The 15,498-nt window shown below is 42.3% G+C and overlaps 1 protein-coding gene across 3 annotated transcripts in view; it reads left to right on the forward strand.

The window, feature by feature from the left end:
- Positions 1-15,498, forward strand: part of NLGN3 (neuroligin 3) — a 146,776-nt gene that overhangs the window by 120,032 nt on the left and 11,246 nt on the right. The window lies entirely within an intron of this gene.

Here is a 15,498-nt window from a genome sequence, read left to right on the forward strand (position 1 = left end):
GACTATCAGTATTGTATTGCTTAAAGAGGACCAGTCATCTGATAGAGTCAACAGGGTGTAAGCAAGCTGGGGTCTACTTGCTTGCGGATCGCCAACTTCCAGACCGGAATGGGCACCAGCTGTGTAGAAACACTCTCTGGAGACGTGAATTTTCTTTAAACCTGGCTCCTGCCAGTCTTTATTCACAGCACAAACAACGTATACAGAGTCCATATAACGTACTTCAGTAAAACATAAACTCCATATACACACCCCACCTGGGTGTTGAGGTTAGGGTGGTCAACCCTGTCAACCTCCTGCCTTCCTGGTCTGCACTAGACCCTGGGCTAGCAGCCCTCCCAGCTTCACTGAGCTGTCTCTCTGGCTCTCCCAGCCAACATCTCCCTGGGTGTAGCAGGAATGTACTCTTATATCCAACTTCCTGACCACACCTATGGGCGTTTTCATTTTTCTCAGGCACCAGAATGCCTGTCTGTTGCCCCCTACAGGCCGTTCTCTGTAGTGAACCTCTACAAGGGCTAACTGTAGGGCTCTGCATCCACCGCACCGTGGACTCTATCCCCATGTTTTTCCTCATTCATGTGTCTCAGTGTGTCAATGGGTGACATTGGACTGTCAGTCAAAATCGATTTCGCCTATTGAGGGTAAGTGGTGGCGACTGCCTGATTGATACATTAAGAGTGTTGGGAGCCAGACCTAAGAAAAGCCCAAATGGATGAAGGTAGGTGAGTATGGGGGAAAAAAGAGAGTCATCAGGGCTGTGGCTCTAGAGCAGACCTGGGCAAAGCACGGCCCGCGGGCCACATCCGGCCCGCTGAATAGCTCGGACCGGCCCGCAAAGAGTGTCCTGGTGACTCACCAATGAGTCCGGTGTCAGCAACGGGAAGCAGCGAAACTATGCACTCCGAAGCCTTGTCCATTTTGTTCACTTCTGTGCTGTGCTAATAGTTATTCAGGCCTTACTTATTCAAGCACCTCTACCAATGACGTAGGCTTGAATAACTTTATTAAACAGCACATAAGTTAACAAAATGGACAAGGCTTCGGAGTTTGTAGTTTCACTGCTTCCCGATGCTGAGTAAGTGATGCCACTGTAACTTCTGAGTGCCAGGATGCTCGTTGCGGACCTTGGGGAGTGCCAGGACAATCGTTCCACGCTCGTCATTGGTAAGTGTCAGGACTTTTCCCTTTGCATTGTAATTAGAATAATAATACTAATAATATTCACTTTTTAATCTCTCTTCTTGGGGCAGCTCTCTGTGCCCTCTCCTAGGAGCATACTACTGTGTATTAAAAAAATCTATTTTCCGAGGTTAGCTGTTAACCCTTAAATATGGCGGCTAACATTAAAAAAAGAAAAATTGATGCAGAATGCCGAGTTTTTAACAAAGAATGGACTTCTAAATATCTATTTACTGAAACCAAAGGTAAAGCTGTGTGTTTAGTTTGTGGAGAGCAGATAGCTGTATTTAAAGATTACAATTTGCATCGCCATTATGAGACTAAACACGGAGAGAAATACAAGAACTTGACGGAGGCAGAGCGGGCACGGGTATCTGAAGATTTGCTAGCAAAACTGCAAAGTCAGCAAGGATTTTTTAAAAAGCTTCACTCATCCAGGGATGCAGCCGTAAAGACCTGCTTTGTAGTATCCTACAAAATTGCAAGAAACAGTAAGCCATTCTCTGATGGGGAGTTTGTCAAAGAATGTTTGGTGGACTCTGCAGCGCTAATTTGTCCTGAGAAAAAAGAAGCATTCGCAAATGTGCCCCTCTCCAGGCGAACTATAACGAGACGGGTCGAAGACATAGCGGGGAATTTGTTGGTCTGGCCCTCTAAAACCATTCCAATTTCTCATGTGGCCCCATGGGAAAATTAATTGCCCACCCCTGCTCTAGAGCCTTGCAGACTGATTCTGTGCAGTAATTGGTCCTCTTCAACTTCCTTTTTTGTTATTTCAGTTTTTGTCTATAGGCTCTTTTGATGTAGTTTTTCACAGACTATATCAACATTGCATTGAAAGAATAAAGGCTGTCAAAATGGTAGTTCCTCCAGAAAGTAGGTTCTGAATCCCTATAGCCCAAAGTTATTTGGGCCTATTTCCATAGGGAGCAGTTCTGATAACTACATTGTAATAGGAAATAGCTATACGTAAAAAGCTTCTCCCTTGAAAACATACCCTGGTGATATGTCTTACTGGGGCAGATGAACCTCCTTGAGGAGCCCTTTGTTTGGTGCCACTAATATCTGTTTTGTGGATCCAACCATAGTGAAGAACAGTAGTTATTACGTTTTTCTTTTCCCAGAACAGCACTACCTTCCTGGCAGGTGCTGTAATGTGAATTTTAATACAGTACCAATTGCAGAATTGGAATTGAGCTGCAATTCTAATACTAATGCATGTTAAGTGTACTGTAGAGCTACTCGTTGTATCTCACATAAATATTCTTTTTTATGTGTATAGTAAGGGAAAATGAAAAAAAGCTTTGGTACGGTGTTAGACAGTAGAGCAAAGTGCGATTGTTCTCAGTGAGGTAAACCAGGTAATCTTGTAGACATGATACTTGTTAATGGCTAACAAAAATACGTAATGCAATAGCGAGTAGAGATGAGCGAACGTACTCGTTACGAGTACTTACGCACCCGAGCACCGCCATTTTCGAGTACAGCGGTACTCGCGCGTAAAGATTCGGGGGGCGCCGTGGCGGCACGGGGGGTAGCAGTGGGGAGTGGGGGGGAGAGGGAGAGAGAGAGGGCTCCCCCCTGTTCCCCGCTGCTCCCCCCCGCACCGCCGCGCCTCTCCCCGCCCCCCGGCGCCCCCCGAATCTTTACGCCTGAGTACTGAAGTACTCGAAAATGGCGGTACTCGGGTGCGTAAGTACTCATTACGAGTACGTTCGCTCATCTCTAATAGCGAGCTTTTGCACCTCTCAGGATCCTTCCGCAGGCATAATGAAACAGATCTGGATGCTGTATATATATATATATATATATATATATATATATATATACAAATGTACACACATGAGAAGAAACAGGCATAGCGAGACTAACTTGAACTTAAAACAATATCAGACAAGATGAGGAGAGAAGTAAATACTTAATTAGTCCACTAGTAAGGAATGTGACACTTTCATGGTCTCTAAATTGGTGTTAGGGGGTCACAGGCCTGTGTGTTATCTCTCCTTCAGACCAGAAAATAAGGAAGATGGAACAATACTTCTACAGCTCCACCTATTGGATGGTAGCATTTCTTCAAATCAATGTATGACTTTTTACCAAGTCTCAAAAGCAATGATTGGGAATAGCACCCCTTCTGGGTGCTCTCCTTGGGGAGAGACAATGTCATCCCTCGACCCACTCACCCCCTATATTTTTAGTAGGGCAAAGAGCATGTCTTCATTAGAAGATCAATTTATGCTTGCCCATTAGCTTTATGGGTTTAACCCATTTAGGACCAGCCACTGTATATATACGGCGGCTGGTCCTGGGCTTAGAGGACCACTGATAGTAAAAATACGGCGGTGCTCTAAGCCTCCTGCCTCTGCAATCAGTCAGAGACAGGAACAGGTTATCAGCTGTTAGTGACAGCTGATAACCCGTAGCAGAAGGCAGGAGGGGTTTTTAACCCTTTCTGCTTCCCCGATATCTAGTGCTCAATGAGCACTGTATGGGGAAACTGAAAGTAACATTTACTTTTAGTACGGGAGCCTCGGGGGGTCATGTGACCTCCCGGGATTCCCTGCTATGCAGAGCTGGAGGGTCAGACCCTGGCAGCTCTGCAGGTGACTAAAGTCACTAGAGGGGTTGCTTTCCCCTATAATTAGGGCTCCTATGGACGCCCCAACTATAGTGGGAAAGTGTCAAATAAAGTAAAAAAAAAAAAAAGTGAATGTCCCCCAGAGGTCTTACATGACGTCATGGGGGACATAGATAGTAAAAAACACAATTACATACATCAGTAAAACAAAATAACAGAATAAAACAACAATACGTACAAAAGAAAGAGAATAGCACAAAGCAGACGCCAACAAAAACCGTCGCCGTATGCGCCCTGTAAACCAAAACCATACATACTATATATCAAAACATCCGAAACAAATAGAGGAACCCATTCCCATACTTTATTTTAGTGTAAATATAAAAATAATTTTAAAAAAAACTATAAATGTTAAAAAAAAGCATTTTGTTTAGCATTTTACCTCCAATAAAACTAAAAAACTGAAAAAAAAGTCAGTGAAAAACATTAAAAAAATAGTCCTATATGTCACGGAAAAAAAACCGCAGCAAAAATAATTTTGGTAGCTAAAGGAAAAAAAGGGGTTAAGGACATCTGTCAGCAACCCTGCAGCTACTAAAAACAGGATAACTAACTAGCCCATTGAAGTACAGAGGATGACAAAGAAGAGAAGACACGTTCTTGTTTGTGAGTCAACCATTAGAGGCGTTAATTTAGGACAGAATTTGTATATACTGCATATAGTGAATATTGTCAAGAATGCAAGCAGGGATAGTAAAGGTCTTGTGGTGCATCTTGGAATTGTTGATTTATCTCAAAATAATTCCAAACTTTTAGCCAGGAGCTTTGTAAGATAACAGGTTCAGTTACATTTCAGGCTTTGCCAATCTGTAATCAGATGAACAAGGTATTTTTTTTTATCTCCGAGTTTAATGTGTGGCTGTGACAGTAGTGTAAAACTGAGAGACTTGGATATGTTATTCATCATGTTGGTAGGTGATCTAAGAAGGAGTTGTTCAAGGGAGATGATTTGCATCCTTTACATAAAGGTAGAGAAGTGCTTGGTGAGGAATTCAGATTTTTTTGTCAGACATTTAAGTTAGAAGGGGCCAGAAATTGAATTCATGTCCCCTGCCAGTCAGGCTGAAGGTAGTGGTTAATTTAGGAGATGGATTTGATGTAGTTGCTAAGAATAAAACAAAAGTAATGTTTTCCACACAATATATTAGTATATTAGTAACATAGGTAACAAGCTGTGTGCTAATTACTATTATATCCAGGGATAATTTAGATCTGGTTGTGATAACAGAAACATGGTTAAAGGATTGTAATGACCAGGAAATAGCCATACCTGGCTACACTTTGTACAGGAAAGACAGAGTAGAAAGAAGGAGTGCTGAAGTAGCTATTTATTTCAAGCATAGTCTTAAAGAAGTTGCCCAGTTGTAAACTATTGATAGATCAGAGATGGTCTACCACCCCTGCCAATTTGATGTTCACCAAGCTGGTGAATTGATGCATTGTGCTGATTTCTGCAGGAGGCAGACAGCTCTGTTCCCACGGCAGTGATTAGGCTTGGTATTACAGGCAAAGTTGACATTTAGGTAAATGGGAACTTGGCCTGTAATACCAGACTAGGCCGCTGCAGTGGGAACGGAGCTGTCTGCTTCATGCAGAAATCAGCTCAGTGCTTGAGTACATTGGCTCTGGTGAACAGCTGATCAGAGGGAGTTCTAAGTGGCAGATCCCTGTTGATCTACTATTGGTGGCCTGTACTAAAAATAGGTTTACAACCAGACAATCCTTTAAACCAGTGTTTCTCAACTCCAGTCCTCAGGACCCCAAAACAGGCCATGTCTTCAGGATTTCCTTAGTATTGCACAGATGATGTAATTATTGTCAGTGCCTCAGACATTGCTACCAGTGTTCTTACTATAGGCCATCTTGAAAACATGACCTGTTGGGGGTCCTGAGGACTGGAGTTGAGAAACACTGCTTTAAACCAATGTTGATTCAGAAAAAGCTAGAAACCAAGGAGGAAACTGTGATTAGAATTGCTGTATATAGGCCTTCAGGGCAAACTGAGGATTATGATAACCATGTTGGGTTATAAAATTACTTATATGGCAATTAAAGGGAAATGTTGTAATAGGTGACTTCAATGTGCCCGTTGTTGATTGCAACTGTATTAGTGCAATATGTCTACACCTGAAATATGGGTGGAGACAGCTTCTGATTGGCAGGCGGACACAAACCTTCAGAGCTACGCCTGCAGCAGCTCACGCCTACACCAGCTTCACCGATTGGAGACATACTCCAGGAACAACACACCAGGCATGATCATCAGCACAGGAACAACACACCGGGCATGATAATCAGCACCCATGAGTGAAGATGAACATGTCCACAGCAGCCGCTGCTAGTTCAGCGCTCCCTACCTCAAGGTGGCAGTCGAGCGTCTCCCCAGCCGCCGGCGGACCCGACAGGCATTTATGTGGAAGCAGAGAGAGCTGCCTCCCCACGTGGCTGACTCACCAGGACTGTCTGCAGCATGCTTGACAGCTCTGTGACTGCGGCTGTCAGAAAGAAAGGCGCGCACCTCTTGGCTGGCAGCAGGCGCTTCTCTATTGGCTGAGAGCTGCGTCCTCTGGCCGTGTGTGAGGAGTACCGGGAACACACACAGCGCTAGACAGTGGCTCCTGGAGCTGTGCGGGGGTCTCCGTGCCCAGAACTGCTGCTGCTTTTTCCAGGATGAGGAAGGGCTATGAGTACAGCTGCAGGCCCTGAGTAGCCCTCACTGCGGGAGACATGTCCTCCTGCTCCTCCTCACTGGAGTAAGTGGGAAGCTGCATTAGGAGTACAGCAATCAGGATGCTGCAGACAGTCCTGGTCAATCAGCTGCATCATGAATAAAGGTGTGTGTCTGGGCAGCCAATCAGCAGCTGTGGGCATTCCCTGTAACTCCACATGGCAAACCCATGTCTCTACCCATACTTCCGGTGGAGACATATTGCACTAATACAGATTGCAACATCCCTGGTGCACTTACAAGCAGGATATTGATAGAGGCACTTAAGTAAATCTCTAAAACAGCTTCTTTGGTCATCAACCAGAGGGGATAACATTATAGATTTAGTATTTGCAAATGGGAATCTAGTGTCTGAGGTTAAGGTGGAAAAGAATTTGAGATTCAGTGACCATCAATGTTTATGGCTTGACATAAGAACAGACTTTGAGCAATCCATTGCTACAATCAAAGTACTAGATTTTAGAAGGACTAATTTCAAGGAAATGGGTGAGTTTTTACAAAATGAATTAACAGGGTGGAATAAACCAGCAGGAGTGTGTGCTCAAAGGACACTATTAGTAATGGCCATCTTAAAGGCAACCACACTTGTTATCAAACAAACTAGCAAAAGGAAAAATAAACCACTCTGGTTCACTAGAAAGGTTAGTGATATAGTAAAAGAAAAGAAGTCTGCCTATAGGAGGTTTGAAGAAAGTAGAAGTGTAGCTGACAGAGAATTGTACAAAATTAGACAGAAGGAGGCAAAACAAATTATGAACGCTGCTAAAGCACAAAAGGAGGAATAAATGGCCAAAACTATTAAGGAGGGGAACAAAAGATTTTTTCAGGTTTATTAGTGACACTGTGGAAAACTGTGGAATTACAAAAATTAAAAATGGGGATAATAACTATATTAATGGAAGGAAGGCAGTCACTGACCATTTGAATAACTACTTTTGTTCAGTATTAGCAGAACCTGGTTTTCAGAATGATAATGAATGGGCCTGGTAGCACTTCTAGTTCTAAGGGCGCAGATCCAATGTTTTTGGAGGCTGATACTGTAGGTGAATTTACGCATTTAAAGTTAAATAACTTAAAGAGCTCCGGTCTGTGATTACCGCATCACTAACTAATTTGCTTAACCGGTCACTTGTAACAAGTGATGTTCTCGATTGTTGGGGAATGGCCAATGTTGTACCCATCCATAAGAAGAGTAGCAGAGAAGTAGCTGGAAACTGCAGGCCAGTTAATTTGACATCTGTAGCAGGTAAATTAATAGAAACTCTCTTCAAGAAGAGGATATTTGACCACTTAAAAGCTAACAACCTGTTGGACTCTGAACAGCACGGCTTTAGTGAGGGCAGAACATGTCAAACTAATCTAATTAAAGAGCTACTCCGGAAAAAAAAAATCATTTTTTCTAACTCTGCCCCCTTCACCTTATTGCCTCTCACACTCTGGAGGTCACCTCTATTCTAGTTACTTCGCTGCAGTGCAGCGTTCTGTGTGACACTTTAGGTTTCATATCTATTCCATGATGCATCAGCACAACATTAGAGCCTTTTACACATGCCAATAAATTGTGGAAATCCGAACGATTATCGTTCATTGTAGATGCTTGACCTGACTGAACAACAAATGAGAATTCGTTCACTTCTCGCTCATCATTAAGTTTATGCGTACATAAAACGAAACAAAGGATTGGCCCTTGTAAACAGGTTGTCATTCATCTATTTATGGCTGCTTGTTTACTGTGAATGCAAGCAGACTGAACAGAACGATCCCTGATCCGCTCCTCCTCCATTCACTAGTGATGATTGTTCCTGTATAACAGCACAAGAACAATTATCACTAAGATCTGTGCCCAGCAATTCGCCCCATGTAAAAGGGCCCTGAGCTGAGGCTATACCATTTTTGACTGCTTGAGTGGACAGTTTAATATCATTACTTTCTATAGTCACCTAAATAAACTACAGATCATAAGTATACAGTCAGGAGGGTGAGCTGTGATCTCCTTTATTATAACTGTGTGACAGGAACTGTGTGATCATCATAACCAGTAACTGAAAGAAGAGCCTGTCTCTCCTTGTAAGCAGTTTGTGTGGTGGGAGCATATAACGGCATCACACAGACTGTGAAATTGATTTGATTTGATAACACATAAACCTAAGAAGATCTGATCTGGTCAGAATTGAGATCACATGACAATCTGAGGAACAAATGGCCAGGAGTTTCAGAAAGAGAGAAATAACTAACCAAGGTAATAACATCTAAATTATATAAGTAGGGGGGGGGGACAGTTACATAATGAATGAATTAAGAAAATCGGAGTGGCCCTTTAATTTCTTTGACTATGTCACAAAAGTGGTGGATGATGGTGGTGCTGTAGATATCACCTATCTGGATTTCAGTAAAGCTTGTGATACTGTTCCACATAAAGTTTATAGATAAGTTATTGAAATTTGGACTTAATCCTTTGATGATCCAGAGCATTTACAATTGTTTAAAAGTTAGATATCAGAGTGTTGTTGGTTGTGGAGTCCATTCTGAACAGGAATGAGCTAGAAGTAGGGGCCACAAGGGTCTGTTGTGGGTCCTATTTTTACTCTTTTCATACGTGACATAGGAGAAGGTTTAGCAGGCAAGGTCTGTTTGTTTGCCGATGACACAAATGTATATGATAGGGCTGTTAATCATACTTACCTGCACAATAAGGTTAACATTTCATTCATATTGCAGGGTGAACAGTGTACAAAAGAAAAAAAAAACACAATGCCAGATTTGCATTTTTTATACAGCTCTGTTCCTAAAAACATAATAATAATTATAATAAATCTTTATTTGTATAGCGCCAACTTATAATAAAATAATGTTTTGGGTTTTTTTTTCACATTGTAGGGAGAATAAAAAAACGGAAAGCCATCTGTTTTTCCTTTCCGTTTTTGTATCAGGTTTTTTTATTTCTCAGTGCACACAGAGGGCCGGAGACAATGGAGGGAAAAATAGACAAGCTAAAGGCCCATTTAGACACAAATGTCTTCTGCATTCCCCGCTCCGAGCGCTCAGCTATATAACAGCTGGGCACTCCGAGCAGAGAACAGCTGAATGCAGAAGACAAGCGGCTCCGATTGTCTTCTGTATACCCCGCTCTGAGCGCAAAAAGTGATCGCTCAACGTTTGAGCGATCACCTTGCGCTGTAAAGGCACACAACGATTATCACTCAAAAGTCGCTCAAGAGACATCTTTTGAGCTATAATCGCTGTGTCTAAACCAGGCTTAAGTAGGAGAAAAAACTGGTCTGTTAAAACAGCTAAAAAATGGAAGTGAAATGTAAATGAACGGAAAGCATACTTTCCTTCTTTTTAAGGATTTGTGTTATGGAGCCGTCAAAAAAAAATGGAAAGAATGCGTTCCGTTCATTTCCATTTCAATTCTGTTTTGAACAGTTCCATTTTTTGTAAACCAGGATGCACCGAAATTTGCAAGTTTGAACTCAGCCTTAGAAGCAGAAAAGTTCAAAGCTTGAAAATTGCAAATTTTTCTAAATTGGCTGTAGATTTAGGATTTTTTAACAAATACGAAACATAACAGCCAAAATTGACCAATAACATAAAGTACAAAAAAAACACGTTTCACTGTCAGGATTCTTTTTTCAACTCTAAAACATAACGTTTAATACATTTCAAACTAAAAAGACTTCACACAAAGCCTGACGTACACACAAAGACAGTTTTCAAATACAAAAAAATGCTCCTATCAAATGTTCCATTAATGGATATGGAGCATGAAAAAAGGGGGGATAGAAAGAAGTAGTCCCCTACAATGAATCTGAATGGACTGATGAGTCAATTATAATAGGAGGTGACCCAGGTCCTTAGACGTAAATCTAATAGTTCCTGTGATCCTGTAAAAACGTATTAGTGGCCAGCCAATAGATTCTTCTGCCTCAGTGAAATTGTTAAAAAGTACAAAAAACATTCTCAGAATGACTTTGATAAGTAAAAGTATTCCAAAATTATTACAGATACATGTTAGATTATAAAAATGGGATTTGGTCAGGAAGGCTAAAACTGACTACAGTGGAGAGGGGTTAAATAGAGATGAGCAAACTTTTCAAAAGCTTGGATCAGCTGGTTTGCCAAACTTTGGCAAAAAGTTCAGCTTGGTCTGAATTAGTTTGAAACTATTAGTACCCCTAAATGCAGTGTATAACATCAATCTGCTGGCAGTCCTCCTGTGGTTCAGTGTTTTTAACACTGTTGCCTTGCAGTGCTGGGGTCCTAGGTCAGATTGATCAAGGACACCATCTGCATGGAATTTGTATATTCTCTCTGTTTCATAAAAATCACCTTTATTTATATAGCATGTGCATATTACACAGTGCTATACATCACGTTACATTTTCTTTTTCCCATTGGGGCTCACAATGTGTATTAACCTGTTAGTATGTTTTTCGAGTGTGGAAGGAAGCCCACACAAGCACAGGGAGAACATAAAAACTCCATGCAGATCTTGTCCTTGGTCAGATTTGAACTTAGGACCCCAACACTACAATGCAATGCAATGTATTATTGTATCTTGACGCCACCGCAAGCTAGGGGTTTGACAGGAGGAACGCCTCTCTCACACCCCTAGCTCCCGATAGGGTGAAGGCATGAAGGTCCTAGCAGCACAGTGTGGATTGATTTCTCCCAGCGCCACAGCCTTAGCCAGAGGGTTACAATAGTTCTTAGACGTACATTATGACATGTAAATGCTGCCATGTTACAGCAGTAACATGGCAGCATTTACAGGTAATAATGTAAGCCTAACATCTATAGTAACCCTCAGGCTAAGGCTGTGGCACTAGGACAAATCAATGCGGACACTGCAGTGTGTGAGCTCCATCCCGCCGGCATTTCAGCCAAGCGTGGTACGCAGGTGGCCGCTCACCTCTGCGTCCTGCCCGCTGCGTGACGCCTCCGTCCACACCTCAGGGCTCAGTCCCTGCCGCCACCTCACGGCTCCGTCCTGGCCGCCGCCTCATGGCTCTGTTGTGGTCGGTGCATCAGTGGTCCATGACGGCCGCTTTCAGGAAAGCAGAGTAACTTCAGTTTCACGTCCCTGCTGCTGACGGAGCACAGTGCTTTTACACTTAAGGAAGCTTCCAGCGGGGAAGGCACTTGGTCCTGGGGGTGCAAGGCTGCAGCGGCGCCAGCTGCATGGCTTTTCTATTCATGTTTAGTGGCTTTGCAGGACCTGCCAGTGAAGACCCTGTCCAGCCAATCAGGTACAGGGGGCGTGACCCTCCTGTCAATCTTGACTCCACCAGGAATTCCTGGTGGCGTCAAGATACAATAATACCCAATGCAAGAGTGCTAACTGCTGAGCCACAGGAAGAGTACCACCATCTTTTTCTCCTTATTCTTCTGGGTTTGACTGGGACAAAGCTCCCTAATGTTCAGGTTCACTTCAAACTTTTAGTAAGGTTCTACTTGAAACGGCGTTCGACTGGATCAGTTCACTCAACACTAGGGTTAAATATGCCTCTAAAAATCTACAGCAGCGTTTGTCAACTTTATCCCATCAAATGGCCACACATCACATTCAGCTACATACACAAATATACCTTTTTGTACTCCTGCAATTATAGACAACATTTTAACCATATGTTTTATTTAACTAAAAATCAGCTGTGGATACCAAGAAAATCAAAAAGAGCAAATATTTCTTGATTTTATAAAAAAAAAGCATATGAAAGGAGCACATACCACAGATATATAAAAAGCCCAAACCTTAACACATATACAAAACATGTAGTTGAGAGGAGTACTTACGTCTCTTCATTATCTTGAACGCAGCAGTGCCATATAGATTTGCCTTCATACATGGCCCATTGGTCCACCAGTTGTTTACTAGCTCCAAGTATAGTTTCAGCATATTTAAAATAACCGTCTGGTCCAAGACAAACTTTTGTCCCTGGACTGAAGGGGATAGTTATATTACTTGCTGTTGGTCTTCTGTGCCAATGTCTTTCCAGTCAAGATCCCGTTCTTGGTTGTCTAGATAGGCGATGCAATCTTCAGGCTACCTAATCTCTACATTACATTGGTAATGTTACCAGTGAGCTATATCTGCTCTGTTATTGGCTAGCGCTGCTCACATATTCACTGCTGGCCAATCATATAGCAGTGCACTATATGCATTAAGGAGTTTGAAAATGATAGCAGCTATTTTGGATGTCCGAGAACAGGAGCCCAGAAGAACAATGGTGGATTATATACCTTTTCCCCCCAGGGTCGTAACTATAGGGGATGCAGAGGATGCAGTTGCACCCAGGCCTAGGAGCCTTAAGGGGCCCATAAGGCCACTTTTCTCCATATAGGGAGCACAGTACTATGACTACAGCATTATATTTGGGGGCCCTGTTACAGATTTTGTATGGGGTCCCAGAAGCTTCAAGCTACTCCTCTGTTCCCCTTCCACCTTGTCCTGAGACATAATTGTCTCCCAACACTGAGGGGTCGCACTAATACTATAACTATGTTACAGTTTGGTTGAACGATTTGTATCTTCGTAAAATTATGGCTATTCCAGCAAATTAGTTAGTTAAATGTAGAAGTAGGCATTTACGAAAAGATGTTTCTCCAGTCCCAATGTGCCACCACCAATGTCTCAGAGATCTTGCTGGTGGCACATAAGCAGTGAATGCCAGTCCTCCCTTCTCAAAAGAAAGGCTTCTGTTCACTGTATAGAGATTTTTCTGTATCTCGTCTCCACATGGCCCATGTTGCCTAGTGGGATAATTTATGGCCATCATAGATATTTTTTACCATTCGTTGACTAAAGTTTAATGATAGTAGTGTGTCTGTTTGTTTTTATGTGTCCTTTTGTTTGCCTGTATTTATGTTGAAGACCACTTTTTATAGGTATTGTGTTGGACATACATACCTATAAGGTGGGATATACACAGCCCTTTTGGTCAGCCTGCCACATCTACTGTGAATACGTATAACACATTCCCACTTATATATAAAATTTGCCATTGATATAAAAAACCTAGAGCTCTCATTCTCAGCTGGAGTCCTTGTCTTGTTCATGTTCACTTCACACAAGAGAAAGCTGTTTATTTAAAGGGTGTTTCCATCTCTAGAAAACTGATGGCCTTATCCTTAGGATGGGTCATTAATAGGTAATCAGCGGGGCGATCCTGAGTAGCTGTCCCCTGCCAATCAGCTGATTGTTTGGCCACTGTTATGGCATACAGATCTGGAAGTGGATAGCTCTGTACATTGTGCAGTAGCCTACAAGCACAGCTCCCATTTCCTGCAGCTGGAGATGTGCCTGCAGGACCATGGCAGACCACTGCACAATGTACAGCGCTATCTGTGCCTTGTACCGTACACTGTGACAGCGGTCTTAAAAAACAGTTGGTCGACAGAGGTCTGCCAATCAAGATCCTTGCGGATCAGCTATTGATGTTGCCAACCTCAAGCTAAATTTTAGCATATTTTACTTTTAATATGTCAAGTTTTTGTTAAGTATTAGATTTAGTCTTTATGCTTCTAAATTATTGTTTAGGTTCACTTTGTTGCAAAACAAAGCTGCAAATAGGACTTCTAATTTATATCTTTTCTTGAAACTACTCTATCATTGTGGATTCTGCCTATAGATAAATTGACTACACATTTACTTACCTCCATTGATCACTGATATAATATCCAACAGCCGCGAAATGTAAACAAGAGGTATGACACAAATATACCCCTGTACACTAAGCATTATACCAATTGGCATGTGTAGTATATGACCACATTCGTAACACCCAACTTTACCACATACCTAATATCAGGCAGTACCAACAATTAACGCACCTGTGCTATTACACTGGAGCGATAATTGCTCACTGAATGGAGGGGAGTGTGCTGGAGATCTCTTCTGGCTAAACGCCTCCATTCAGAGTAAACAGGTAGTCGTTCATAGTTGAACAACTACCCGTCTACAAAGGCCAATAGTTGCTTGGCTTTGAGGCAAACTTAAAAACCAAACGACTTCGCCAAGTGCCTGATTACTTGCCTTCTGGGTCCTATGTTCACATGGGATGACAGTTGCCTGTAATCATTCTTTTGAACGATCACTTGGGCTACTTTTGGCCTGTGTATAAGTACCCTAACTTTTAACAAAGATAGTTGCTTCTTGAATAACTAGTACCTGTATCATGTGAAATTTAGCTTAGGCTGGATTCCCATATACCCAACAAGAAAAATGTTGCATGAAACATTTTCCTATCTGGTAATGTTCAGCGCTGGACCGATGCAAAAAAATGCACCAGAAATGGCATCAGTTGTGTCCGACTCCAATTCACTGGCCGGATATAATTGATATATGGGTCCCCAGGTTTATACAGGCCACTCATCAGGCAAGTATGGCTTAGATAATCATAATCCAAAGATGGTGTGCAGCGGTGGCCTTCTATAGAGACTACAATCTAGCTAATCCTCTATAAACACATATTTGATATTTCAAGCGTACATGTGTGCATTTTAATTATTTGTCCATTAAAGGGGTATTCCTAGAACAAGACGTTATCTCCTATCCAACCACTAGGACCCACCACCGATGCTGAGCCATGGAAAGAGGATCACCACCTTTTCCTTCTTTGTCTTCTTCTGGGTTTAACTGGGACGAACCACCAAAGTTGAGAACAAGGGTCCGGAGCGTTCATTTATGAATGCATCAGTGGTTTTGCATACGCCGCTCTTTAATTAATTTCAATGGGATCGTGAAAAATGGGCAAGTACAAGTGGTGAGCTATCTCCAGTGCTCCCATTGAAATGAATGGAATAGTGGCGCGAATAAGTTGGGCACCTCTGCATTCATTACTAAACACTTCAGACTTTTGTTCTTGGGATTGGTGGGCATTTCGGACCCCCACTGGAAGTAAGTTATCCCCTATGCTATGGTTAAGAGATATCTTGTGGTTCTGAGAAT

Source organism: Eleutherodactylus coqui, chromosome 10 (assembly GCF_035609145.1).
Source record: "Eleutherodactylus coqui strain aEleCoq1 chromosome 10, aEleCoq1.hap1, whole genome shotgun sequence".
Lineage (NCBI taxonomy): Eukaryota > Metazoa > Chordata > Amphibia > Anura > Eleutherodactylidae > Eleutherodactylus > Eleutherodactylus coqui.